We start from the raw sequence: 27773 nt of genomic DNA on the forward strand, positions 1-27773 counted from the left end.
CCACGTTCCGTGTACCGGAGTCCCCCCGCGCCCGGACAGCATCTGTAATTAGATGCTGGGAGCGGGGGAGACTGTATTCATAAGCGCTGTAATGAATCAGCCGCACGGTGCTGTTACTACAGCGCGGTGCTTATGAATACAGTCTCCCCCGCTCCCAGCATCTAATTACAGATGCTGTCCGGGTGCGGGGGGACTCCGGTACATGCATTCCACGTCCGTGATACGTCAGGATCACGGAACGTGGGAATGCAGCCTTAAAGGGGTAGTGCACCAAAAAATTTTTTCTTTCAAATCAACTGCTGCCATGAAGTGCCAGAGATTTGTAATTTACTTCTATTAAAAAATCTCAAGCCTTCCAGTACTTATCAGCAGCTGTATGCCCAGCAGGAAGTGGTATTATTTCCAGTCTGGAGAGCAGGAGACGTTTTCTCCTTCTCTGGACAGTTCCTGACATGGACAGAGTCGGCAACAGAGAGCACTGTGTCAGACAGGAAAGAAAACACCACTTCCTGCTGGACACACAGCAGCTGATAAGTACTGGAAGGCTTGAGATTTTTTAATAGAAGTAAATTACAAATCTCTGGCACTTCATGGCAGCAGTTGATTTGAAAGAAAAATTTTTTTGGTGCACTACCCCTTTAACCTCTTAAGGACATAGGACGTACCGGTACGTCCTATGTCCTCACTTGCACTTCAAAGCGGGGCCGCGCGGCGGCCCCGCTTTGAAGTGCCGCGATCCCGGGTGCCGCGTGTAGCCCGGGACCGCCGCTATTAGCGGGCACGGTCTGATCGCCGTGCCCGCTAATTAGCTAATCGGAGGCAGCTGTCAAAGTTGACAGCTGCCTCCGATTACCGGAGGCAACGTTTCCCTGGTGTCTAGTGGGGGAGATCGCTCCTCCGGGACCTTGTCCCGGAGGAGCGATCTCCGTTACTGATGCCGGCCGGGGACGCGTCCAAGATGGCGCCGTCCTCGGCTCGGCACTCGTTTGTTTCCGGCTGCAGCAGCCGAAAGCAAACGAGTGCCGATCTCATGGATCTCTGCAGCATATCTATGCTGCAGAGATATCAATGAGAGATCCAAGTGTATATACTAGAAGTCCCCCAGGGGGAATAACCCTAACCCCAGGGGGGAATAACCCTAACCCCAGGGGGGAATAACCCTAACCCCAGGGGGGAATAACCCTAACCCCAGGGGGGCTTCTAGTATATGTGTAAAAAAAAAAAAAAAAGTGTTGTTAATAGTAAAAAGCCCCCTCCCCTAATAAAAGTCTGAATCACCCCCCTTTTCCCAGGTTTTAAATAAAAGTAAACAAATAAATAAATAAATAAACATGTTTGCTATCGCCGCGTGCGTAATCGCCCGAACTATTAATTAATCACATTCCTGATCTCGTACGGTAAACGGCGTCAGCACAAAAAAATCCCAAAGTGCAAAATTGCGCATTTTTGGTCGCATCAAATCCAGAAAAAATGTAATAAAAAGCGATCAAAAAGACGTATATGGGCAATCAAGGTACCGATAGAAAGATCAAATCATGGCGCAAAAAATGACACCTCGCACAGCCCCATAGACCAAAGGATAAAAGCGCTATAAGCCTGGGAATGGAGCGATTTTAAGGAACGTATATTGGTTAACAACGGTTTGAATTTTTTACAGGCCATCAGATACAATATAAGTTATACATGTTATATATCGTTTTAATCGTAACGACTTGAGGAACATGCATAACAAGTCAGTTTTACCCCAGGGTGAATGGCGTAAAAACACATTTCCCCCAAATAAAAGAAATGCGTTTTTTTTTTCAATTTCACCACACTTCGAATTTTTTTCTGGTTTCGCAGTGTACTTTATGCAAAAATTCAGCCTGTAATTGCAAAGTACAATTAGTGACGCAAGAAATAAGGGGTCATGTGGGTTTCTAGGTGGAAAAATGCAAGTGCTATGACCTTTTAAACACAAGGAGGAAAAACCGAAAACGTAAAAACGAAAATGGGCCATGTCCTTAAAGGGTTAAGGTCCCATGCCTTACCCTTACGTCATGGAGTCTGGCAGTGCTTTGAAGTGAGCTCAGGAGCTAAGCACGTGGGGACCAGCTGCTATATGCCACCAGGTCCTCACTGTCAATGACGGGCCGCAAAAAAAAAAAATTCCGCACCAAAAGAAAATTACGCACAGGGCACCAACTACCCTTAAGCCGGCCCTGTAGAGCTCTACCGTGTACCCATACAGCTCAGCTACATGTACATTACACACATACAGCTCAGCTACATGTACATTACACACATACAGCTCAGCAACATGTACATTACACACATACAGCTCAGCTACATGTACATTACACATATACAGCTCAGCTACATGTACATTACACATATACAGCTCAGCTACATGTACATTACACACGTACAGCTCAGCTACATGTACATTACACATATACAGCTCAGCTACATGTACATTACACATATATACAGCTCAGCTACATGTACATTACACACATACAGCTCTACTGTGTACACATACAGCTCAGCTACATGTACACTACACACATACAGCTCAGCTACATGTACATTACACATATACAGCTCAGCTACATGTACATTACACACATACAGCTCAGCTACATGTACATTACACACATACAGCTCAGCTACATGTACATTACACATATACAGCTCTAGGCTGGGTTCACACTACGTATATATTTCAGTCAGTATTATGGTCCTCATATTGTAACCAAAACCAGGAGTGGATTAAAAACACAGAAGGGATCTGTTCACACAATGTTGAAACTGAGTGGAGGCCGCCATATAACAGTAAATAACTGCCATTATTTCAATATAACAGCCGTTGTTTTAAAATAACAGCTACATATACATTACACACATACAGCTCAGCTACATGTACATTACACATATACAGCTCAGCTACATGTACATTACACATATACAGCTCAGCTACATGTACATTACACACATACAGCTCAGCTACATGTACATTACACACATACAGCTCAGCTACATGTACATTACACACATATACAGCTCAGCTACATGTACATTACACACATACAGCTCAGCTACCTGTACATTACATATATATACAGCTCAGCTACATGTACATTACACATATACAGCTCAGCTACATGTACATTACATATATATACAGCTCAGCTACATGTACATTACACACATACAGCTCTGCTACATGTATATTACACACATGTCAGGGTCCCAGGCCAAAACTAGAATCCAGGGGGGCCGCTGAAGCTCCTGACAGCTGTACCGCACACTGCTCTTTCCTGTCATAGCTGACAGGCAGGGTCACAGTCCCCCCCCCTCCCCCACCTCCTCACTAGCTTCTCTGGCTGCTTTCTCTCATTCGGGGACAGAAGAGGAGAAGGAGGGGGAGGGGCCTAGAGCAGCTGTGTGCAGAATACCAGAAGATAAGGACACACCACATGGCCCCCAGGAGTTTCCCTGAGAAGAGTGTAAGTAAGTAAGTGTGTGTGTGTGTATATTACAGCTAAAAGATGATGTTAGGTGAGGTTCTGCATCAGCTGAGGTGTATGATGTTCTGCAGCAGCTGGGGTGTATGGGGTTCTGCAGCAGCTGGGGTGTATGGGGTTCTGCAGCAGCTGGGGTGTATGGGGTTCTGCATCAGGTAAGGTGTATGATGTTCTGCAGCAGCTGAGGTGTGTATAAGGAGGCTCTGCAGCAGTTGAGGTGTATGAACAAGGCTGAAGTTGGTTTCTTATTCGGAGGATTTTTCTTTCTCCTGGTTTAGCTATTATTCTTACAGAAAATGTATAATATTCATAACCTGCTGTAACTGAGGAGCCCTGAGGAGATTGGTGATAAACATGGCCAAAAGGAGCCCAAGGTTGGCATAAAAATGGGTATGAAAGTAAAAACACTAAATTATGATTTAAAAATAAAATTGACTTCGGGCCACTGATCTCACACTGATAATATACAGAGAGGGGGGACCCCGCATCACACTGATACTACACAGAGAGGGGGGACCCCGCATCACACTGATACTACACAGAGAGGGGGGACCCCGCATCACACTGATACTACACAGAGAGGGGCGACCCCGCATCACACTGATACTACACAGAGAGGGGGGACCCCGCATCACACTGATACTACACAGAGAGGGGGGACCCCGCATCACACTGATACTACACAGAGAGGGGGGACCCCGCATCACACTGATACTACACAGAGAGAGGAGGGACCCCGCATCACACTGATACTACACAGAGAGGGACCCCGCATCACACTGATACTACACAGAGAGGGGGGACCCCGCATCACACTGATACTACACAGAGAGGGGGGACCCCACATCACATCCAACAGAGTCCAGCCTGGCCCAAAGTGGTTCTGGGTGTAAAAACTGGCATCAAAGTGGGCACATAGGCGTTTTTTCCTAAATTGAATAAGTAACAGGTGTTTTCAAAGGGTTAATTGACTTCGGGCCACTGATCTCACACTGATACTACACAGAGAGGGGGGACCCCGCATCACATCCAAGAGAGTCCAGCCTGGCCCAAAGTGGTTCTGGGTATAAAAACTGGCATCGAAATGGGCACATAGGCATTTTTTATGATTTGAATAATAACAGTTGTTTTCAAAGGGTTAAATGAGTTCGGGCCACTGATCTCACTGTGATAGCACACAGAGAGGGGGACCCCGCATCATATTGATAATACACAGAGAGTGGCTCCAGTGCTCCTAATGGTCTGTATGTACAGTGGGGCAAACGCCAAACTGCACCACAACGGCATCGAGGATGAAGATAAGAGACATCGCTTCATTCATGGCGTCTCCGCTGCAATAGGGACATATCAGCAGGTTAGATTTCTCTCACCTCCAGGTAGTTCCCCTTTAAGGTCAGCTCACACAGAGTAAAATTGGTGGAATTCTGCGTCGGAACTCTCCGCTGCAGAATCCCGCCTGCCTCTGCTCTCCGCGTCTCTCCACTGGAGTCGAGGAGAACGTAGGCGCGTGATCCCTCCCATAGACAGGCTGTATATCACTGATTCGGCAGCGGAGAGTTCCGACATTTGCATTTGCCATTTGCTCCATTGTACATAAAGACCATTAGGAGCACTGGAGCTACTCTCTGTGTATTATCACTGTGATGCTGGGCGTCCCTCTCTGTGTAGTATCAGTGTGAGATCAGTGGCCCAAACTCATTTAACCCTTTGAAAACAGCTGTTACTTATTCAAATTAGGAAAAACGCCTATGTGCCCACTTTGATGCCAGTTTTTATACCCAGAACCACTTTGGGCCAGGCTGGACTCTCTTGGGTATGATGCGGGGTCTCCCCTCTCTGTGTAGTATCAGTGTGATGCGGGGTCTCCTCTCTCTGTGTAGTATCAGTGTGATGCGGGGTCCCTCTCTGTGTAGTATCAGTGTGATGCGGGGTCCCCCCTCTCTGTGTAGTATCAGTGTGATGCGGGGTCCCCCCTCTCTCTGTGTAGTATCAGTGTGATGCGGGGTCCCCCCTCTCTGTGTAGTATTAGTGTGATGCGGGGTCCCCCCTCTCTGTATATTATCAGTGTGATGCGGGGGATCCCTCTCTGTGTAGTATCAGTGTGATGCGGGGTCCCCCCTCTCTGTGTAGTATCAGTGTGATGCGGGGTCCCCCCTCTCTGTGTAGTATCAGTGTGATGCGGGGTCCCCCCTCTCTGTGTAGTATCAGTGTGATGCGGGGTCCCTCTCTCTGTGTAGTATCAGTGTGATGCGGGGTCCCCCCTCTCTGTATATTATCAGTGTGAGATCAGTGGCCCAAAGTCAATTTTATTTTTAAATCATAATTTAGTGTTTTTACTTTGATGCCCATTTTTATGCCAACCTTGGGCTCCTTTTGGCCATTTTTATCACCAATCTCCTCAGGGCTCCTCACTTACGGTAGGGTACGAATATTATACATTTTCTGTAAGAATAATAGCTAAGCCAGGAAAAAGAAAAATCCTCCGAATAAGAAACTGGCCGAATAAGAAACCAACTTCAGCCTCGTGGTGTATGATGAGGTTCTGCAGCAGCTGAGGTGTATGATGAGGTTCTGCAGCAGCTGAGGTGTATGATGAGGTTCTGCAGCAGCTGGGGTGTATGATGAGGTTCTGCAGCAGCTGGGGTGTATGATGAGGTTCTGCAGCAGCTGGGGTGTATGATGAGGTTCTGCAGCAGCTGAGGTGTATGGTGAGGTTCTGCAGCAGCTGAGGTGTATGATGAGGTTCTGCAGCAGCTGAGGTGTATGGTGAGGTTCTGCAGCAGCTGAGGTGTATGATGAGGTTCTGCAGCAGCTGGGGTGTATGATGAGGTTCTGCAGCAGCTGAGGTGTATGGTGAGGTTCTGCAGCAGCTGAGGTGTATGGTGAGGTTCTGCAGCAGCTGAGGTGTATGGTGAGGTTCTGCAGCAGCTGAGGTGTATGGTGATGTTCTGCAGCAGCTGGGGTGTGTGTTATGATGTTCTGCAGCAGCTGTGGTGTATTATGAGGTTCTATGTGTATCTTTATAAGCAACAGCCTCTTAACAGACAACAACTTTTAGCTGTAATTGTTGTAAGTTCCAGCATATAGCCCAGCTGCTGCAGAACCTCATCATACACCTCAGCTGCTGCAGAATCTCATAATACACCTCAGCTGCTGCAGAACCTTATAACACACTTTAGTTGCTGCAGAACCTTATAATACACCTCAGCTGCTGCAGAACCTTATAATACACCTCAGCTGCTGAAGAACTTCATACGCCTCAGCTGCTGCAGAACCTTATAATACACACATCAGCTGCTGAAGAACCTCATACTATACCTCAGCTGCTGCAGAACCTTATAATACACCCTAGCTGCTGAAGAACCTCACATACCTCAGCTGCTGCAGAACTTTATCATTCTTGCATTAAGCCACAGCGGGCTTATCGGACCATCGGGTCCCGGCTTGGTATGGGCGAAGGCGTCCAGTAACCACACTGTATCGTGGTTCGTTTAGGTAGTGGGGATTTTATTTATTTAATGTATACAGTATGTGTTGTGTGTGTATATGATGTATTAAATGTATACAGTATGTGTGTTGTGTGTGTATGATATATGTAATGTATACAGTATGTGCGTTGTGTGTATATGATGTATGTAATGTTTACAGTATGTGCGTTGTGTGTATATGATGTATGTAATGTTTACAGTATGTGTTGTGTGTATATGACGGTATGTAATGTATACAGTATGTGTGTTGTGTGTGTATATGATGTATGTAATATATACAGTGTGTGTGTTGTGTGTGTATATGATGCATGTGTGTTATTTTAATGAGGTCAAAGTGTTCGTCATGGCCTTAAAGTGTCACTGTCTTTTTAAAAAACATTTGACATGTCATAGAGACATCATAGAGACTTGTCAAAAGTTTTGATCAGTCCGGGTCTGAGTGTTCACACCTGTACTGGTCAGAAGAACGAGTAGGGAGAGGACTTTGGGGGAGATTAACAAACATGGTGTAAAGTAAAACTGGCTCAGTTGCCCCTAGCAACCAATCAGATTCCACCTTTCATTCCTCACAGACTCTTTGGAAAATGAAAGGTGGAATCTGATTGGTTGCTAGGGGCAACTGAGCCAGTTTTACTTTACACCATGTTTGATAAATCTCCTCCCATAAGTCTATGGAGCGTGTTTCTGTTTTTCTTACACAGAGTGGGGAGAGGATGCGCTGCAGCGGTCTTCTCCTGATCAGTACAGGTGTGAACACTCAGACCCGGACAGATCAAAACTTTTGACATGTCTCTGTGACGTGTCAATTTTTTTAAAAAACAACAGGTATGTTTCAAAGGTTACCTGTCACAAAGTTGGTGTCTCTGGAGTGATGTTCAGACGCACAGGCTGCTGGGAGGTTGGGTTACCATGTTTTTTTGAAAGTATGGATCATGCATGGAGCTGGTCTGGCGTGGGACGTATCCAAAGCAACCAATCTTCTACAGACAGCTGCACGCCGCACCAGAGACATCAGTCACAGATATGTCACATTGTTAATGGGGGGGGGGGGGGGGGGGGCCCAGACACTCCGGGTGTATGGGGCCCCAAAATTCCTGATGGCGACCCGGAGCACAGTAACCCAGTCAAGGCCACCAGTCCTAACTGCAGTATGCCACAGGACTGTAACAACACCTACAAGTCCATCAGTAAAGGAGTTATTGTTATACCGCCTCCCTCCTTGTCTCCCTGTTGTCCTGGCCTACCTGCACCACACCATTATCGAGGGCCTGATTACCGGACAGCAGTATATGGGGTTGGCCCCGGGAGAACTACAGGTCCACACCACTGACACACAGGTGCAGCCCCCCTACAGGAACCTCTGCAGTAGCCCACAAGAGAGAGAGAACTCATGGAAGTGCCAGAGAGTCCCTGTACCTGCAGAAGCTCTCGTGCCCACCTGTGACAAGACAGAGCCCAGGGCTGCGGTGCACCACAAGACCCAGCCATCCTGCAGGTACAGCATGCTCTCCCCCTGCATCCATTAGTGTATCCCCTCACTTAGGAGCTCAGCGCTACACTCAGGAGAGGTACAACCAGCGGACAAACCAACAACCACCACCACCATCATCCTCTCCTCATCCCCTCACTCTCTTCCACACACCCCGGCTCACTGCAATTACACACATACAGCTCAGCTACATGTACATTACACACATACAGCTCAGCTACATGTACATTACACACATACAGCTCAGCTACATGTACATTACACATATACAGCTCAGCTACATGTACATTACACATATACAGCTCAGCTACATGTACATTACACACATACAGCTCAGCTACATGTACATTACACATATACAGCTCAGCTACATGTACATTACACATATACAGCTCAGCTACATGTACATTACACACATACAGCTCAGCTACATGTACATTACACACATACAGCTCAGCTACATGTACATTACACACATATACAGCTCAGCTACATGTACATTACACATATACAGCTCAGCTACATGTAATTACACACATACAGCTCAGCTACATGTAATTACACACATACAGCTCAGCTACATGTACATTACACATATACAGCTCAGCTACATGTACATTACACATATACAGCTCAGCTACATGTACATTACACACATACAGCTCAGCTACATGTACATTACACACATACAGCTCAGCTACATGTACATTACACACATACAGCTCAGCTACATGTACATTACACACATACAGCTCAGCTACATGTACATTACACACATACAGCTCAGCTACATGTACATTACACACATACAGCTCAGCTACATGTACATTACACACATACAGCTCAGCTACATGTACATTACACACATACAGCTTAGTTACATGTACATTACACACATACAGCTCAGCTACATGTACATTACACATATACAGCTCAGCTACATGTACATTACACATATACAGCTCAGCTACATGTACATTACACACACATACAGCTCAGCTACATGTACATTACACACATACAGCTCAGCTACATGTACATTACACATATACAGCTCAGCTACATGTACATTACACACATACAGCTCAGCTACATGTACATTACACACATACAGCTTAGCTACATGTACATTACACACATACAGCTCAGCTACATGTACATTACACATATACAGCTCAGCTACATGTACATTACACACATACAGCTCAGCTACATGTACATTACACACATACAGCTCAGCTACATGTACATTACACACATACAGCTCAGCTACATGTACATTACACATATACAGCTCAGCTACATGTACATTACACACATACAGCTCAGCTACATGTACATTACACACATACAGCTCAGCTACATGTACATTACACACATATACAGCTCAGCTACATGTACATTACACACATACAGCTCAGCTACATGTACATTACACACATACAGCTCAGCTACATGTACATTACACACATACAGCTCAGCTACATGTACATTACACACATACAGCTCAGCTACATGTACATTACACACAGGGCTCTGCTGCATACACATCACTTCAGCTCATCCAGCACTACAGGGTCACTGCTCTCCTCTCTGCCCCGCCCCTTGCCTCCTGAGCACCAATCACTGGAGAGGAGGAGGGGCCAGACACAAGGTACATGTGGAAATCCTTCCTGCCCCTCCCCCTCCTCCTGCTAGTGTGCGCTGCTGCTGAGATCTCTGTGTATAAGTGCAATAGCAAGACACTATAGATCAGCAATGTGATCAGCGTCTGTAGGCCCCCATGTATATCTGCTGGATGTGTCATGGAGATGGTAAAGAGCTTATCCGGCGAAAATCATTTTCTTTCAAATCAAATGGTTTCAGAAAGTTATATAGATTTGTAATTTACTTCTATTTAAAAATCTCCAGTCTTCCAGTACTTATCAGCTGCTGTATGTCCTGCAGGAAGTGGTGTATTCTTTCCAGTCTGACACAGTGCTCTCTGCTGCCACCTCTGTCCATGTCAGGAACTGTCCAGAGCAGCAGCAAATCCCCATAGAAACCCTCTTCTGCTCTGGACAGAGGTGGCAGTACAGAGCGGGCGGCCAGCATGAGCTCTAGCACCAGGGACCATGAGACATTAGCTGCCCCCCCCCCCCCCCCCCCCAGTACTGAGTTGTGAGGATGAAGTTTTCTGTCTCTGACATCACATGAGCTCAAACATCTTACACATTCATAACTTGTCTCTTCCTATCGCTGTGCCGGGATTGTTGTACTTTTTATTCCCATTCTTTATTATACATTGTATCCTCTACTTTCTATTCATCTCTCCAGGATCCTCTGCTGATATCTTCTATATAAGAGACCGACCCATCAACCATGGAGAGAGACAGAGACAAGATGGCCGAGAGGATAATAACCCTCACCCTACCCATACTCTTCCTGCTTACTGGGGAGGTGAGGGATTCTGGGAGTGATGTCATCATGACATCATTCTTATCTATGGAATAACAGATGGATAGGACTGGAGAGGTGAGGGATTCTGGGAGTGATGTCATCATGACATCATTCTTATCTATGGAATAACAGATGGATAGGACTGGAGAGGTGAGGGATTCTGGGAGTGATGTCATCATGACATCATTCTTATCTATGGAATAACAGATGGATAGGACTGGGGAGGTGAGGGATTCTGGGAGTGATGTCATCATGACATCATTCTTATCTATGGAATAACAGATGGATAGGACTGGAGAGGTGAGGGATTCTGGGAATGGATGGAGTGATAGTAATGTGTCTCTCCATACACAGGATTACACAGTAGTGAAGAAGTCCTCTAGTGGGCGCTGTGGGACCCCTGGGTGTGAAGGATGGGGAAGAACCCTGAGCCCAATCCCGGGGCCCCTGATACATGAGGAAATGGAGGAAGAGAAGATCCTAGAAGTCACCAACAAGATGGTGGAGCTGCTGAGTGGAGAGGTGAGACTGTGGCTGCTGGGAATGCTGGGACATTATACAGTAACACCACTGGAGGGGTGGGGGGGATGACTGTGTGATCATTGTGTGTGTCAGGTTCCTATAAGGTGTCAGGACGTGGCGGTCTATTTCTCCATGGAGGAGTGGGAGTATGTAGAAGGACACAAGGATCAGTACAAGGATGTGATGCTGGAGGATCAGCAGCCCCTCCCATCAGCAGGTAATAGACAGGACTATATACACACCTCCTCTCTGTATTATCTGGATGCATATCGTGGTAAATACTTGAAATCAAAGTATTTTAGGAGTGATACCTTTATTGGCCAACAAAAAAAAAAACTTTTAGAGCTGTGAGCTTTCGGGATTCACAAGATCCCTTCGTCAGACAAGTTCACAAAAAAAATTTTTTTTTTTTGTGAACTTGTCTGACGAAGGGATCTTGTGAATCCCGAAAGCTCACAGCTCTAAAAGTTTTTTTTTTTGTTGGCCAATAAAGGTATCACTCCTAAAATACTTTGATTTCAAGTATTTACCACGATATGGATTTTTCTGGCTAACACGGTACCATACTATACATTTTTCAAGTATTATCTGGATGGAAAGAATGAATTCAGTCTCTGTATGTGTTCCCTCCAGTCAGATCCAGTAAGAGAACAGCACCAGAGAGATGTCCCCGTCCTCTTCTTCCTCAGGATCAGGATCAGGTAGATGGAGATGTTCCCTATGATCTGTACATCCCACCTGACATTTACTGTCTGATGACTTTTACAATATTTCTCTCACATCTTATGAATCAGGATGAAAATAGGAACAATATTAATGCTCAGGAGACGAATGTGAGAAGTGATGAGCAGTGTAAGGAGGATATCACTACAGGGAAGGATCTGAAGTCTAATAATGATGCAGACATAACATCAGAAGAAGAGACAGATGACAGCAGTGATGAGCAGTATAATGAGGACATTCCCACAAGAAAGAATCTGAGCTCTATTAATGCAACAGACATAACATCAGAAGAAGAGACAGATGATAGCAGTGATGAGCAGTATAAGGAGGACATTCCCACAAAGAATCTGAGCTCTATTGTTGCTACAGACATAACTTCAGAAGAAGAGACAGATGACAGCAGTGATGAGCAGTATACTGAGGACATCACTACAGGGAAGGATTTGAGCACTATTAATGCTACAGAAATAACGTCAGAAGAGGAGACAGATGACAACAGTGATGAGCAGTATAAGGAGGACATCACTACAGGTAAAGATCTAAACTATATTATTCTTACAGACAAGACAGTAAAAGAAGAAGAAGAGACAGATGTGAGCAGTAATAAACAGTATAAGGAGGACATTCCTATGGGGTTAGATCTGAACTATATACTTCACATATGATGGTAATAGTAAAAAAAGAGACCAATGTGAGGGGTGATGAGCAGTATATGAACGATATTCCTACAGGTAACCACCCAGTGAGTAGTGACCCCAGGGCAGGGCTGTTGTCAGCACCCGGCTTACCCAGGCAACTGCCGGGGCCCACAGTACCTCTAGGGGTCCAGAGAGGGATTCAACACTGTAATGTCCCTGCACTACAGTGAGCGGGCTGAACATCAGAAAACAGAGGAGCAGGACCTGTGAGCGTCCTGCTTACAGAGAGAGAGAGGGATGAAGGACCTGATCACATGACCCACAGGTCCTCAATATTACCCTGTGGATATCAGTCAACAGAGAGGAAGAGGGGGGAGACTGAGGCGTAAGTGCTGTGTGTATGTGTGCGTGTCAGTTAGTCAGTAAGTGTGTGTGTCAGTCAGTGTCTGTGTCAGTAATGTGTGACCTCAGCTCAACCAAAGATCAACCAAAACACAGTGGAGACACCATCACGTTTATCAACGTAAGTGAGCTTGCCAGACCTACAAGGAAGGAACAACCAAACCAACGGGGTTCTCCAGTCAAAGAAACCATCTTCCACCCAGCCACAGTCAACTGTTTCGGGATTTTGCCCCTCATCAGTGTAGAGCAGGATTCTGCCTAGTGGGAGAAAAGCCGAGGAAGTGCAGTCAAAGGAATGATGGTTGACCTCAGGGAGATCAACCAAAGCACAGCAGAGACACCATCACATGTTTGTCAACGTCAATGAATCTAAGATTATTACCCCGGAGGAAGGTCTGGCTAGCTCACTAATGTTGAGAAACATATGATGGTGTCTCTGCAGTAGTTTTGCATATTTGATTTTCCTGGGGACCATGTTCCTAGATTCACTGGTGTTGAGAAACACATGATGGTGTCTCCACTGTGTTTTGGTTGATCTCTTTGAGGTCAACCATCATTCTTTTAAATACACTTCCTAGGCTTTGTTTCTTCTAGCCAGAATCCTGATTGACACCGATGAGGGGCAATCACCCTGAAACAGCCGTCTGTGGATGGATACCTTGCTGAGGTATTTCACAAGTCCTGACATTTTTGACTGTGGCTTCTTGGAAGGTGGTTTCCTTGACTGGCGACCTCCGCCTTGGCTTGGTTGTTCCTTCCTGGAGGAAGGACTGGCTAGCTCACTGACATTGAGAAACATGTGATGGTGTCTCCGCAGTATTTTGCATGTGTGAGTAATGTGTGTTAGTGGTGTCTCCAGTGATTGTGCATAGTGTACGGATGGATGAGGGGCCCATTAAATACCTGAAGCCGGCCCTGCCCCAGAGAACAGTCACACATTCTCCTCAGTCACCGGCTGTAACTATTCTGTGTGGAATATTATAAGCTCTGTGTCCTGTCAGTTTTCCAGCTATATAATCATTCAGCCTAAATTCTAATATACAGCACAGTCCCAGCGGACAATATATCACTATCAGTCTCCTGCTGCTGCATCTATAGTGACTGTCCTCGTCTTACAGAGTACCTGTTACGAAAAAATCGACAGGGGTTGTGATCACTTTATTATTTTTTTATTTTTATTTCCATGGTTGAATCAATGTTATACATACAGCCAAACTGTGCTACATGTTCCCTTTGTGCCGATATTTGGTCTTTTTTCTTAAAACGAGACCAAACACAGAAAGTCTCAGCGTTCACAGACATGGCTCAGTAATGACTGACAGTAATGTTCAGCGAGAATTAAAATGCTTGAGTGCTTTTTACTAATGTGGAGATTTTTTCAGTGATGGAGTATATGACCCCGCGTGACCCTTACCTTTATCCTCAACGCTGTTGGACTCCAGTGGGAATTATTTCTATGAGGGGAGCGGCAAGGTTGCATTATTACTATTGGGGGGGGCACAGCAGGGGGAGGCATTATTACCATGAAGGGCACAACAGGGTGCACAATATTACCATGGAGGGCACAGCAGGGGGTAATATTACTATAGGGGACTATATATAGGCCACATAAGGAGGCATTGTTACTATATGGAGGCAAATTAGGGGGCATTATTACAAAACAGGCACAGCAGGAGCATTATTATTATAGGGGGGCACAGCAGTGGTGATTATTACTTTATGGAGGGGCACAACAAGAGGCATTATTACTATATGGAGGCACAGCAGAGACATTACTATATTGAGGGCACAGCAGGGACATTATTGCTATATGGGGCACAGCAGGGGGCATTATTACTATATGAGGGCACAGCAGAAGTCATTATTACTATATGGAGGGCCCAGCAGGAGGCATTATTACTATATGGAGGCACAACAGGGGGCATTATTACTATATGGGGGCACAGTAGGGGGCATTATTACTGTATGGGGGTACAGCAGGAGGCGTTATTACTATATGGAGGGGACATCATTACTATATGGAGGGCACAGCAGGGTACAGTGAGGGCTCACGGCTATTAGCCGTCACAAACTAGTTTGTGCTGGCTAATTAGCCAATTGAATGTAGTTAAGAAGACATCCCCAGCGGTCTTGTGGGAATACCAGCTTCTTACGATGCGATTATGAGAAGCTGATACTTTAAGGGGTACTCCGGCACTGATTAAAAAAAACAATCCATTCCCGGCGGACCCCCCTGGACATGGTTACATGCACAAGTGGGAATGGGACTTGGGTATCACGATCTCGGGCCCTATGTGGCAGATAATATGGAGTAAGGCGGCCAAATCTTCTTTATGTACCCAATACAAAGAAACGCAATATAAATTACTCATGCGCTGGTATCATACTCCTTCCCTTCTCCACAAGTTCAGCCCTGCCTACCCCATTACCTGCTGGAGATGCCAATCTGCCCCGGGTACCCTCTTCCACATTTTCTGGGAATGCCCTTTGATCAAGACGTACTGGGTGATGGTCCGGAACACCATACAAGAGGTTTTAGATGCACAACTCCCTATGAATCCTTTACACTTTCTTTTTAATGTCCCCCCTAAGTCTGTCGGGAGTCGCACGGCCTAGATGCTACTTCACATCCTTACAGCTGCCAAATGTCTTATTCCCCTTCATTGGAAGAGCACTTCCCCTCCTTCCTCGATGGATTTGCTGACACGAGTTAGGGACGTTCGTAGTATGGAATCGCTCACAGCGACTTTAAACAACACAATTGAAAAATTTCATTTGGTTTGGGAGCCTTGGGATGCGTTCTGGGACAGGCGTTCGAGATAACTCCCCCCCCCTTACTCCTCCCGCACACCTCTTTTATTACACTGTCTCATCTTTTCTCTTCTTCTCTCTCCTCTCCTTTTATTATTGGCTATAGTGGTGAGCCTACAGTACTACTATATAAGTTTACCTTCCAGGTCTTGGGTGATACCATACGTTTTGTTATTATGTATCTTTCCCTTGGTTCCGGGATGACATTTATGAGCAGGATTTTTTGCTCGCCTCCTTTGTTATATTTGGTTTATGTTTTCTTATAGCCCGAATCATACAGCTGCTACTCGCACTTCCTCTTTTTGTGAGCGGGCGATTGTATTTCTGTTATAGGACAGTTTGTTCATTGTGTATATGCATATTTTTGCTACATTTCTCCTCTATATCTGTGTTTTACTTTGTTTATACTAAAAACTTTAATAAAAAGACAATTTATTTAAAAAAAAACAACAATCCATCAATCATAAACAGAGTTTTCCCACTTACCATACCTTTTGAGTCTGTCTCCGTTTGAATTTCCCGCTGTTTGCAGGTACCTAAAGCTCCAGTTGGTGTCTTCATTTTTTCTTTACTTCCTGGTTTGGGCTTTCCCATGATGCTTTTTGTCTCTTGTGATGTCTAACTGACTCTGTAAAATTGTTAGATGGCTTACAGCTTGCTCAGCCAATCAGAGCTAAGCAACCAGAGACATCTGACAAAGGGAGGCTGGCCTAATGGGGCTTAGACCCGCCTCCCTCTTGATGATGTCATTGTCTCAAAATGGCTGCCACAGAGCAGCCTGGGGTCAACAGTCATTAGGTTAGAATGAGTTTACTTCACTTCCTGGGGGGGGGGGAGATAGGGAGGGGGGGATTTTAGGAGATTGAAGCATTTTACAAAGTTATATAACTTTGTAATGTGTTTCAATTAGTGGGATAAAGCTTTTTGCTTACCTCAGGGATATAATGACACTGGTCCCGGCACGTGGATCACTAGAAGCTGCCTTCAGCAGCCGCTACTAATCAAGTGCCAAGATCATTGATCAATACAGTACATATGTACTTCATTGATCCCTATGAGCAATCTACAAATTAGTATGAAAAAAGTTTTTTTCATAAATCAAAAATCCCATATTAAAAGCTTAACTTGCCCCTTTCTTCCCATTTTATAAATAAAAATAAACATAGTTGCTATCGCCTCGTGCAGAATATCCAGAAATTTTAAGTTATCATTTTCCTAATTTTTAATTACAAGCATCTGATAATTCTTATTATGTTACATAAAAAAGAGTAACTTTCCATGTCTGCAATATGTTTAAGCTTCTATTACTGGGAAATAAGAGAAATGGTGTTTTCTCCTTTGCAGAGGATTCTACCAGGAGCTCAGGGGGACATCAGATCTCCTCAGAGGATCATATCACACAAGATACATATGAGGAGCCGTCCACTATCCCAGATACACCCTCAGCCCCTCACAGCAAAGATCTCTCATCTCATCCTGTTATACAAGTCCCATCTTCTGATCCATCACAGCAAGCTGACATTTACAGAGAGGACGATGAACATCAAAGAGGAAATACAGGAAAGACTCAGTTTTCAGATTTACAAAGTGATCAATGCTTTACTAACAAAAAATATCTTACAGGGAAAAAGTCATTTTCATGCTCAGAATGTGGAAAATGTTTCATTAAGAAATCAAATCTTGTTAGACATGTGAGAATTCACACAGGAGAGAAGCCATTTCCATGTTCTGAATGTGGGAGATGTTTTACTGAGAAATCAAAGCTTGTTATCCATCAAAGACTTCACACAGGGGAGAAGCCATTTTTATGTTCAGATTGTGGGAAATGTTTTACTTTTAAAACAAGTCTTGTTTACCATCAAGGAATTCACAAAGAGGAGAAGCCATTTTCATGTTCAGAATGTGGGAAATGTTTTAATCAGAAATCAAATCTTGTTAACCATCAAAGAATTCACACAAAAGAGATGCCATTGTCATGTTCAGAATGTGGGAGATGTTTTAAAACTAAATCAATACTTGTTAGCCATCAAAGAATTCACAGAGGGGAGGTGCCATTTTCATGTTCAGAATGTGGGAGATGTTTTAGGAAGAAATCAATGCTTATTAACCATCTAAGAATTCACACAGGGGAGAAGCCATTTTCATGTTCAGAATGTGGGAGATGTTTCACTCGGAAAGCAAGCCTTGTTGCCCATCAAAGAATTCACACAGGGGAGAAGCCATTTTCATGTTCAGAATGTGCGAAATGTTTTTCTCGGGAATCAAATCTTCTTAGTCATGAAAGAACTCACATGGGGCTTGCCTTGGATGGCTGACTGAGAAGACATGGTTCGCTGAGCCATTTCTAAACATACCAGTCCTCAAAGCAAAATCTGATAATATATGTAAATTTATTGTAATAAAAGATGTTATCTTAAACCTGAGGTATTTTTTTGTCCTTTCCAGGGTGAAATACTCATAAACACATAAAAAACATAGAACATACAAATGCATAAGGCCCGGGACTATTATAGTGCAATGGATGAACACAGAGGGCGAGGGAATGCGGTACAAAAGCACATAAAACAGAAAGAAATCATAAAGGTGTATATAAAACAAGGGGATAATCATATAAATAGCCATATAGTCATTATACTGAGATACTTCAAGTGTGTGGTCAGCATCAATGTGGTAGGTCAGACCTGGAGTGGGATTCCCATCATCCTCTCACTGACTTGTAATAATATCACACAGTAAGAGCAGGCAGATGGGGGTAGTAGTCCTGGCTCACTGGACTGATCCACTTTTGTTGTAGGTAATAATAATAATTATAGTGCTTGAAAAGCACTATATTGTAATCCGTATTCTTCTTCTTCCGTTTCTTCTTCCAGCCATTTTTCTGCGCGTAATACAGCCCGAACCGCTTTGTGCACACACTCCGTTCAAACTGCGTTTCGAAGCCCTCGGCGGTGTGTGGTGTGCTATTTTTCGTTTCGATCGGATGTGTTTTTAAGAAATTTACGTTAAACGACCCCAAATTTCCCATAGAAAATAATGGCCCATTGCAAATAATGGCCACACTCTAACCGCTGACAGCCAATCACAGCACATATGCAAATAGCTGAAATATAGCAGCCAATAGGAACTCTAAGGTCTCGTCATGCAATGTATCACACCATCCACAGTCACATGTTCACTATTGGCCAATAGAAGATGTAATATATGGAAGGTCCTTAACGATTTTGTCTCCCCGACATGAGTAAGATTGTCATGGTAACCGAGCAATGATCTTTACCATTATAAGTACTCAGATCGCTCTTAAAGGGACCCAGGTCACCCTTAAAGGAACGCAAGTTGCTCTTAAAGGGACCCAAGTGTCTCTTAAAGGGACGGGAGCCATGTCGCTCTTAAAGGGACCCAAGTGTCTCTTAAAGGGACGGGAGCCATGTCGCTCTTGAAGGGACCCAAGTCGTTCTTAAAGGGTCCCATGTAGCTCTTAAAGGGATCCAAGTCGCTCTTAAAGGGACGGGACCCAAGTTGCTCTTAAACGGACGGGACACTCCAAAAGGTATGGGACCCATGTTGCTCTTAAAGAGACCCATGTCGCTAGAGCGACCTGGGTCCCTTTAAGAGCGGCCCGGGTCCCTTTTAAGAGCAACCTGGGTCCCTTCTAGAGCAAAATATGTCCCTTTAACCCTTTAAGGACATGGCCCATTTTCGTTTTTACGTTTTCGGTTTTTCCTCCTTGTGCATAAAAGGTCATAGCACTTGCATTTTTCCACCTAGAAACCCACATGACCCCTTATTTCTTGCGTCACTAATTGTACTTTGCAATTACAGGCTGAATTTTTGCATAAAGTACACTGCGAAACCAGAAAAAAATTCAAAGTGTGGTGAAATTGAAAAAAAAAACGCATTTCTTTTATTTGGGGGAAATGTGTTTTTACGCCATTCGGCCTGGGGTAAAACTGACTTGTTATGCATGATCCTCAAGTCGTTACGATTACTATGATATATAACATGTATAACTTATATTGTATCTGATGGCCTGTAAAAAATTCAAACCGTTGTTAACCAATATACGTTCCTTAAAATCGCTCCATTCCCAGGCTTATAGCGCTTTTATCCTTTGGTCTATGGGGCTGTGCGAGGGGTCATTTTTTGCGCCATGATGTGATCTTTCTATCGGTACATTGATTGCCCATATACGTCTTTTTGATCGCTTTTTATTACATTTTTTCTGGATTTGATGCGACCAAAAATGCGCAATTTTGCACTTTGGGATTTTTTTGCTCTGACGCCGTTTACCGTGCGAGATCAGGAATGTGATTAATTAATAGTTCGGGCGATTACGCACGCGGCGATAGCAAACATGTTTATTTATTTATTTATTTGTTTACTTTTATTTAAAACCTGGGAAAAGGGGGGTGATTCAGACTTTTATTAGGGGAGGGGGATTTTTACTATTAACAACACTTTATTTATTTTTTTTTACACATATACTAGAAGCCCCCCTGGGGTTAGGGTTATTCCCCCTGGGGTTAGGGTTATTCCCCCTGGGGGACTTCTAGAATATACACTTGGATCTCTCATAGAGATCTCTGCAGCATAGATATGCTGCAGAGATCCATGAGATCGGCACTCGTTTGCTTTCGGCTGCTGCAGCCGAAAACGAACGAGTGCCGAGCCGAGGACGGCGCCATCTTGGACGCGTCCCCGGCCGGCATCAGTAACGGAGATCGCTCCTCCGGGGCAAGGTCCCGGAGGAGCGATCTCCCCCACTAGACACCAGGGAAACGTTGCCTCCGGTAATCGGAGGCAGCTGTCAACTTTGACAGCTGCCTCCGATTAGCTAATTAGCGGGCACGGCGATCCGACCGTGCCCGCTAATAGCAGCGGTCCCGGGCTACTCGCGGCACCCGGGATCGCGGCACTTCAAAGCGGGGCCGCCGCGCGGCCCCGCTTTGAAGTGCAAGTGAGGACATATGACGTACCGGTACGTCATATGTCCTTAAGAGGTTAAGAGCGACCTGGGTCCCTTTAAGAGCAAAATATGTTCCTTTAAGAGCGACCTGGGTCCCTTTAAGAGCGAAATATGTCGCTTTAAGAGCAAAATGGGTCCTTTTAAGAGCAACCTGAGTCCCTTTAAGAGTGAAATGGGTCCCTTTAAGAGCAAAATGGGTCCCTTTAAGAGCGATCTGGGTCCCTTTAAGAGCAAAATGGGTCCCTTTAAGATCGAAAGGGGTCCCTTTAAGAACGAAAGGGGTCCCTTCAAAAGCGACCTGGGTCCCTTTAAGAGCAAAATATGTCCCTTTAAGAGCAAAATATGTCCCTTTAAGAGCAAAATATGTCCCTTTAAGAGCAAAATTGGTCCCTTTAAGAACAAAATGGGTCCCTTTAAGAGCGACCTGGGTCCCTTTAAGAGCGACCTGGGTCCCTTTAAGAGCAAAATATGTCCCTTTAAGAGCGAAATATGTCCCTTTAAGAGTGAAATATGTCCCTTTAAGAGCAAAATGGGTCCTTTTAAGAGCGACCTGGGTCCCTTTAAGAGTGAAATGGGTCCCTTTAAGCGCAAAATGGGTCCCTTTAAGAGCGACCTGGGTCCCTTTAAGAGCAAAATATGTCCCTTTAAGAGCGAAATATGTCCCTTTAAGAGTAAAATATGTCCCTTTAAGAGCAAAATGAGTCCCTTTAAGAGCGAAATTGGTCCCTTTAATCGTGAAATTGGTCCCTTTAAGAGTGAAATTGGTCCCTTTAAGAGCGACCTGGGTCCCTTTAAGAGCAAAATGGGTCCCTTTAAGAGCGACCTGGGTCCCTTTAAGAGCGACCTGGGTCCCTTTAAGAGCGACCTGGGTCCCTTTAAGAGCGACCTGGGTCCCTTTAAGAGCGATCTGGGTCCCTTTAAGAGCGAAATGGGTCCCTTTAAGAGCGACCTGGGTCCCTGTAAGAGCGATCTGGGTCCCTTTAAGAGCGAAATGGGTCCCTTTAAGAGCAAAATATGTCCCTTTAAGAGCGAAATATGTCCCTTTGAGAGCAAAATATGTCCCTTTAAGAGCGAAATATTTCCCTTAAAGAGCAAAATGGGTCCTTTTAAGAGCGACTTGGGTCTCTTTAAGAGCGACCTGGGTCCCTTTAAGAGCGATCTGGGTCCCTTTAAGAGCGAAATATGTCCCTTTAAGAGCAAAATGGGTCCTTTTAAGAGCGACCTGGGTCTCTTTAAGAGCGACCTGGGTCCCTTTAAGAGCGATCTGGGTCCCTTTAAAGAGCAAAATATGTCCCTTTAAGAGCAAAATGGGTCCTTTTAAGAGCGACCTGGTCCCTTTAAGAGCAAAATTGGTCCCTTTAAGAGTGAGATTGGTCCATTTAAGAGCGACCTGGGTCCCTTTAAGAGCGAAATATGTCCCTTCAAGAGCGAAATATGTCCCTTTAAGAGCGACCTGGGTCCCTTTAAGAGCGACCTGGGTCCCTTTAAGAGCGACCTGGGTCCCTTTAAGAGCGACCTGGGTCCCTTTAAGAGCGATCTGGGTCCCTTTAAGAGCAAAATGGGTCCCTTTAAGAGCGAAATATGTCCCTTTAAGAGAGAAATATGTCCTTTTAAGAGCAACCTGAGTCCCTTTAAGAGTGAAATGGGTCCCTTTAAGAGCAAAATGGGTCCCTTTAAGAGCGATCTGGGTCCCTTTAAGAGCAAAATGGGTCCCTTTAAGATCGAAAGGGGTCCCTTTAAGAACGAAAGGGGTCCCTTTAAGAACGAAAGGGGTCCCTTCAAAAGCGACCTGGGTCCCTTTAAGAGCAAAATATGTCCCTTTAAGAGCAAAATATGTCCCTTTAAGAGCAAAATTGGTCCCTTTAAGAACAAAATGGGTCCCTTTAAGAGCAAAATGGGTCCCTTTAAGAGCGACCTGGGTCCCTTTAAGAGCGACCTGGGTCCCTTTAAGAGCGACCTGGGTCCCTTTAAGAGCGAAATGGGTCCCTTTAAGAGCGAAATGGGTCCCTTTAAGAGCGATCTGGGTCCCTTTAAGAGCAAAATGGGTCCCTTTAAGAGCAAAATGGGTCCCTTTAAGAGCGACCTGGGTCCCTTTAAGAGCAAAATATGTCCCTTTAAGAGCGAAATATGTCCCTTTAAGAGTGAAATATGTCCCTTTAAGAGCAAAATGGGTCCTTTTAAGAGCGACCTGGGTCCCTTTAAGAGTGAAATGGGTCCCTTTAAGCGCAAAATGGGTCCCTTTAAGAGCGACCTGGGTCCCTTTAAGAGCGAAATATGTCCCTTTAAGAGCGAAATATGTCCCTTTAAGAGTAAAATATGTCCCTTTAAGAGCAAAATTAGTCCCTTTAAGAGCGAAATTGGTCCCTTTAATCGTGAAATTGGTCCCTTTAAGAGTGAAATTGGTCCCTTTAAGAGCGACCTGGGTCCCTTTAAGAGCAAAATGGGTCCCTTTAAGAGCGACCTGGGTCCCTTTAAGAGCGACCTGGGTCCCTTTAAGAGCGACCTGGGTCCCTTTAAGAGCGATCTGGGTCCCTTTAAGAGCAAAATATGTCCCTTTAAGAGCGAAATATGTCCCTTTAAGAGCAAAATATGTCCCTTTAAGAGCGAAATATTTCCCTTAAAGAGCAAAATGGGTCCTTTTAAGAGCGACCTGGGTCTCTTTAAGAGCGACCTGGGTCCCTTTAAGAGCGATCTGGGTCCCTTTAAGAGCGAAATATGTCCCTTTAAGAGCAAAATGGGTCCTTTTAAGAGCGACCTGGGTCTCTTTAAGAGCGACCTGGGTCCCTTTAAGAGCGATCTGGGTTTCTTTAAAGAGCAAAATATGTCCCTTTAAGAGCAAAATGGGTCCTTTTAAGAGCGACCTGGTCCCTTTAAGAGCAAAATTGGTCCCTTTAAGAGTGAAATTGGTCCATTTAAGAGCGACCTGGGTCCCTTTAAGAGCGAAATATGTCCCTTCAAGAGCGAAATATGTCCCTTTAAGAGCGACCTGGGTCCCTTTAAGAGCGACCTGGGTCCCTTTAAGAGCGACCTGGGTCCCTTTAAGAGCGATCTGGGTCCCTTTAAGAGCAAAATGGGTCCCTTTAAGAGCGATCTGGGTCCCTTTAAGAGCAAAATGGGTCCCTTTAAGATCGAAAGGGGTCCCTTTAAGAACGAAAGGGGTCCCTTCAAAAGCGACCTGGGTCCCTTTAAGAGCAAAATATGTCCCTTTAAGAGCAAAATATGTCCCTTTAAGAGCAAAATATGTCCCTTTAAGAGCAAAATTGGTCCCTTTAAGAACAAAATGGGTCCCTTTAAGAGCAAAATGGGTCCCTTTAAGAGCGACCTGGGTCCCTTTAAGAGCGAAATGGGTCCCTTTAAGAGCGATCTGGGTCCCTTTAAGAGCAAAATGGGTCCCTTTAAGAGCAAAATGGGTCCCTTTAAGAGCGACCTGGGTCCCTTTAAGAGCAAAATATGTCCCTTTAAGAGCGAAATATGTCCCTTTAAGAGTGAAATATGTCCCTTTAAGAGCAAAATGGGTCCTTTTAAGAGCGACCTGGGTCCCTTTAAGAGTGAAATGGGTCCCTTTAAGATCAAAATGGGTCCCTTTAAGAGCGACCTGGGTCCCTTTAAGAGCGAAATATGTCCCTTTAAGAGCGAAATATGTCCCTTTAAGAGTAAAATATGTCCCTTTAAGAGCAAAATGAGTCCCTTTAAGAGCGAAATTGGTCCCTTTAATCGTGAAATTGGTCCCTTTAAGAGTGAAATTGGTCCCTTTAAGAGCAAAATGGGTCCCTTTAAGAGCGACCTGGGTCCCTTTAAGAGCGAACTGGGTCCCTTTAAGAGCGACCTGGGTCCCTTTAAGAGCGACCTGGGTCCCTTTAAGAGCGATCTGGGTCCCTTTAAGAGCGAAATGGGTCCCTTTAAGAGCGACCTGGGTCCCTGTAAGAGCGATCTGGGTCCCTTTAAGAGCGAAATGGGTCCCTTTAAGAGCAAAATATGTCCCTTTAAGAGCGAAATATGTCCCTTTAAGAGCAAAATATGTCCCTTTAAGAGCGAAATATTTCCCTTAAAGAGCAAAATGGGTCCTTTTAAGAGCGACCTGGGTCTCTTTAAGAGCGACCTGGGTCCCTTTAAGAGCGATCTGGGTCCCTTTAAGAGCGAAATATGTCCCTTTAAGAGCGAAATATGTCCCTTTAAGAGTAAAATATGTCCCTTTAAGAGCAAAATTAGTCCCTTTAAGAGCGAAATTGGTCCCTTTAATCGTGAAATTGGTCCCTTTAAGAGTGAAATTGGTCCCTTTAAGAGCGACCTGGGTCCCTTTAAGAGCAAAATGGGTCCCTTTAAGAGCGACCTGGGTCCCTTTAAGAGCGACCTGGGTCCCTTTAAGAGCGACCTGGGTCCCTTTAAGAGCGATCTGGGTCCCTTTAAGAGCGATCTGGGTCCCTTTAAGAGCGAAATGGGTCCCTTTAAGAGCGACCTGGGTCCCTGTAAGAGCGATCTGGGTCCCTTTAAGAGCGAAATGGGTCCCTTTAAGAGCAAAATATGTCCCTTTAAGAGCGAAATATGTCCCTTTAAGAGCAAAATATGTCCCTTTAAGAGCGAAATATTTCCCTTAAAGAGCAAAATGGGTCCTTTTAAGAGCGACCTGGGTCTCTTTAAGAGCGACCTGGGTCCCTTTAAGAGCGATCTGGGTCCCTTTAAGAGCGAAATATGTCCCTTTAAGAGCAAAATGGGTCCTTTTAAGAGCGACCTGGGTCTCTTTAAGAGCGACCTGGGTCCCTTTAAGAGCGATCTGGGTTTCTTTAAAGAGCAAAATATGTCCCTTTAAGAGCAAAATGGGTCCTTTTAAGAGCGACCTGGTCCCTTTAAGAGCAAAATTGGTCCCTTTAAGAGTGAAATTGGTCCATTTAAGAGCGACCTGGGTCCCTTTAAGAGCGAAATATGTCCCTTCAAGAGCGAAATATGTCCCTTTAAGAGCGACCTGGGTCCCTTTAAGAGCGACCTGGGTCCCTTTAAGAGCGACCTGGGTCCCTTTAAGAGCGATCTGGGTCCCTTTAAGAGCAAAATGGGTCCCTTTAAGAGCGAAATATGTCCCTTTAAGAGAGAAATATGTCCTTTTAAGAGCAACCTGAGTCCCTTTAAGAGTGAAATGGGTCCCTTTAAGAGCAAAATGGGTCCCTTTAAGAGCGATCTGGGTCCCTTTAAGAGCAAAATGGGTCCCTTTAAGATCGAAAGGGGTCCCTTTAAGAACGAAAGGGGTCCCTTCAAAAGCGACCTGGGTCCCTTTAAGAGCAAAATATGTCCCTTTAAGAGCAAAATATGTCCCTTTAAGAGCAAAATATGTCCCTTTAAGAGCAAAATTGGTCCCTTTAAGAACAAAATGGGTCCCTTTAAGAGCAAAATGGGTCCCTTTAAGAGCGACCTGGGTCCCTTTAAGAGCGAAATGGGTCCCTTTAAGAGCGATCTGGGTCCCTTTAAGAGCAAAATGGGTCCCTTTAAGAGCAAAATGGGTCCCTTTAAGAGCGACCTGGGTCCCTTTAAGAGCAAAATATGTCCCTTTAAGAGCGAAATATGTCCCTTTAAGAGTGAAATATGTCCCTTTAAGAGCAAAATGGGTCCTTTTAAGAGCGACCTGGGTCCCTTTAAGAGTGAAATGGGTCCCTTTAAGCGCAAAATGGGTCCCTTTAAGAGCGACCTGGGTCCCTTTAAGAGCGAAATATGTCCCTTTAAGAGCGAAATATGTCCCTTTAAGAGTAAAATATGTCCCTTTAAGAGCAAAATGAGTCCCTTTAAGAGCGAAATTGGTCCCTTTAATCGTGAAATTGGTCCCTTTAAGAGTGAAATTGGTCCCTTTAAGAGCGACCTGGGTCCCTTTAAGAGCAAAATGGGTCCCTTTAAGAGCGACCTGGGTCCCTTTAAGAGCGACCTGGGTCCCTTTAAGAGCGACCTGGGTCCCTTTAAGAGCGACCTGGGTCCCTTTAAGAGCGATCTGGGTCCCTTTAAGAGCGAAATGGGTCCCTTTAAGAGCGACCTGGGTCCCTGTAAGAGCGATCTGGGTCCCTTCAAAAGCGACCTGGGTCCCTTTAAGAGCAAAATATGTCCCTTTAAGAGCAAAATATGTCCCTTTAAGAGCAAAATATGTCCCTTTAAGAGCAAAATTGGTCCCTTTAAGAACAAAATGGGTCCCTTTAAGAGCAAAATGGGTCCCTTTAAGAGCGACCTGGGTCCCTTTAAGAGCGAAATGGGTCCCTTTAAGAGCGATCTGGGTCCCTTTAAGAGCAAAATGGGTCCCTTTAAGAGCAAAATGGGTCCCTTTAAGAGCGACCTGGGTCCCTTTAAGAGCAAAATATGTCCCTTTAAGAGCGAAATATGTCCCTTTAAGAGTGAAATATGTCCCTTTAAGAGCAAAATGGGTCCTTTTAAGAGCGACCTGGGTCCCTTTAAGAGTGAAATGGGTCCCTTTAAGCGCAAAATGGGTCCCTTTAAGAGCGACCTGGGTCCCTTTAAGAGCGAAATATGTCCCTTTAAGAGCGAAATATGTCCCTTTAAGAGTAAAATATGTCCCTTTAAGAGCAAAATGAGTCCCTTTAAGAGCGAAATTGGTCCCTTTAATCGTGAAATTGGTCCCTTTAAGAGTGAAATTGGTCCCTTTAAGAGCGACCTGGGTCCCTTTAAGAGCAAAATGGGTCCCTTTAAGAGCGACCTGGGTCCCTTTAAGAGCGACCTGGGTCCCTTTAAGAGCGACCTGGGTCCCTTTAAGAGCGACCTGGGTCCCTTTAAGAGCGATCTGGGTCCCTTTAAGAGCGAAATGGG

At 44.9% G+C, this 27773-nt stretch overlaps 1 protein-coding gene, 1 long non-coding RNA gene and 1 pseudogene across 2 annotated transcripts in view; 1 reads left to right on the top strand and 2 right to left on the bottom strand.

The window, feature by feature from the left end:
- The window catches only part of LOC138786597 (zinc finger protein 208-like), a 646972-nt pseudogene that overhangs the window by 449096 nt on the left and 170103 nt on the right, over positions 1-27773 (bottom strand).
- Positions 1-27773, bottom strand: part of LOC138786727 (zinc finger protein 271-like) — a 256641-nt gene that overhangs the window by 48368 nt on the left and 180500 nt on the right. The gene's annotated exons all lie outside the window — the stretch shown is intronic.
- The window catches only part of LOC138786892 (uncharacterized), a 35274-nt gene continuing 10937 nt past the window's right edge, over positions 3437-27773 (top strand). The window contains exons 1-2 of the long non-coding RNA XR_011362246.1: positions 3437-3488; positions 10800-10922. This is a non-coding gene — a long non-coding RNA (uncharacterized lncRNA). The remainder of the gene's footprint in view (positions 3489-10799; positions 10923-27773) is intronic.

The sequence above is a fragment of the Dendropsophus ebraccatus genome, chromosome 3 (genome assembly GCF_027789765.1).
Source record: "Dendropsophus ebraccatus isolate aDenEbr1 chromosome 3, aDenEbr1.pat, whole genome shotgun sequence".
NCBI lineage: Eukaryota > Metazoa > Chordata > Amphibia > Anura > Hylidae > Dendropsophus > Dendropsophus ebraccatus.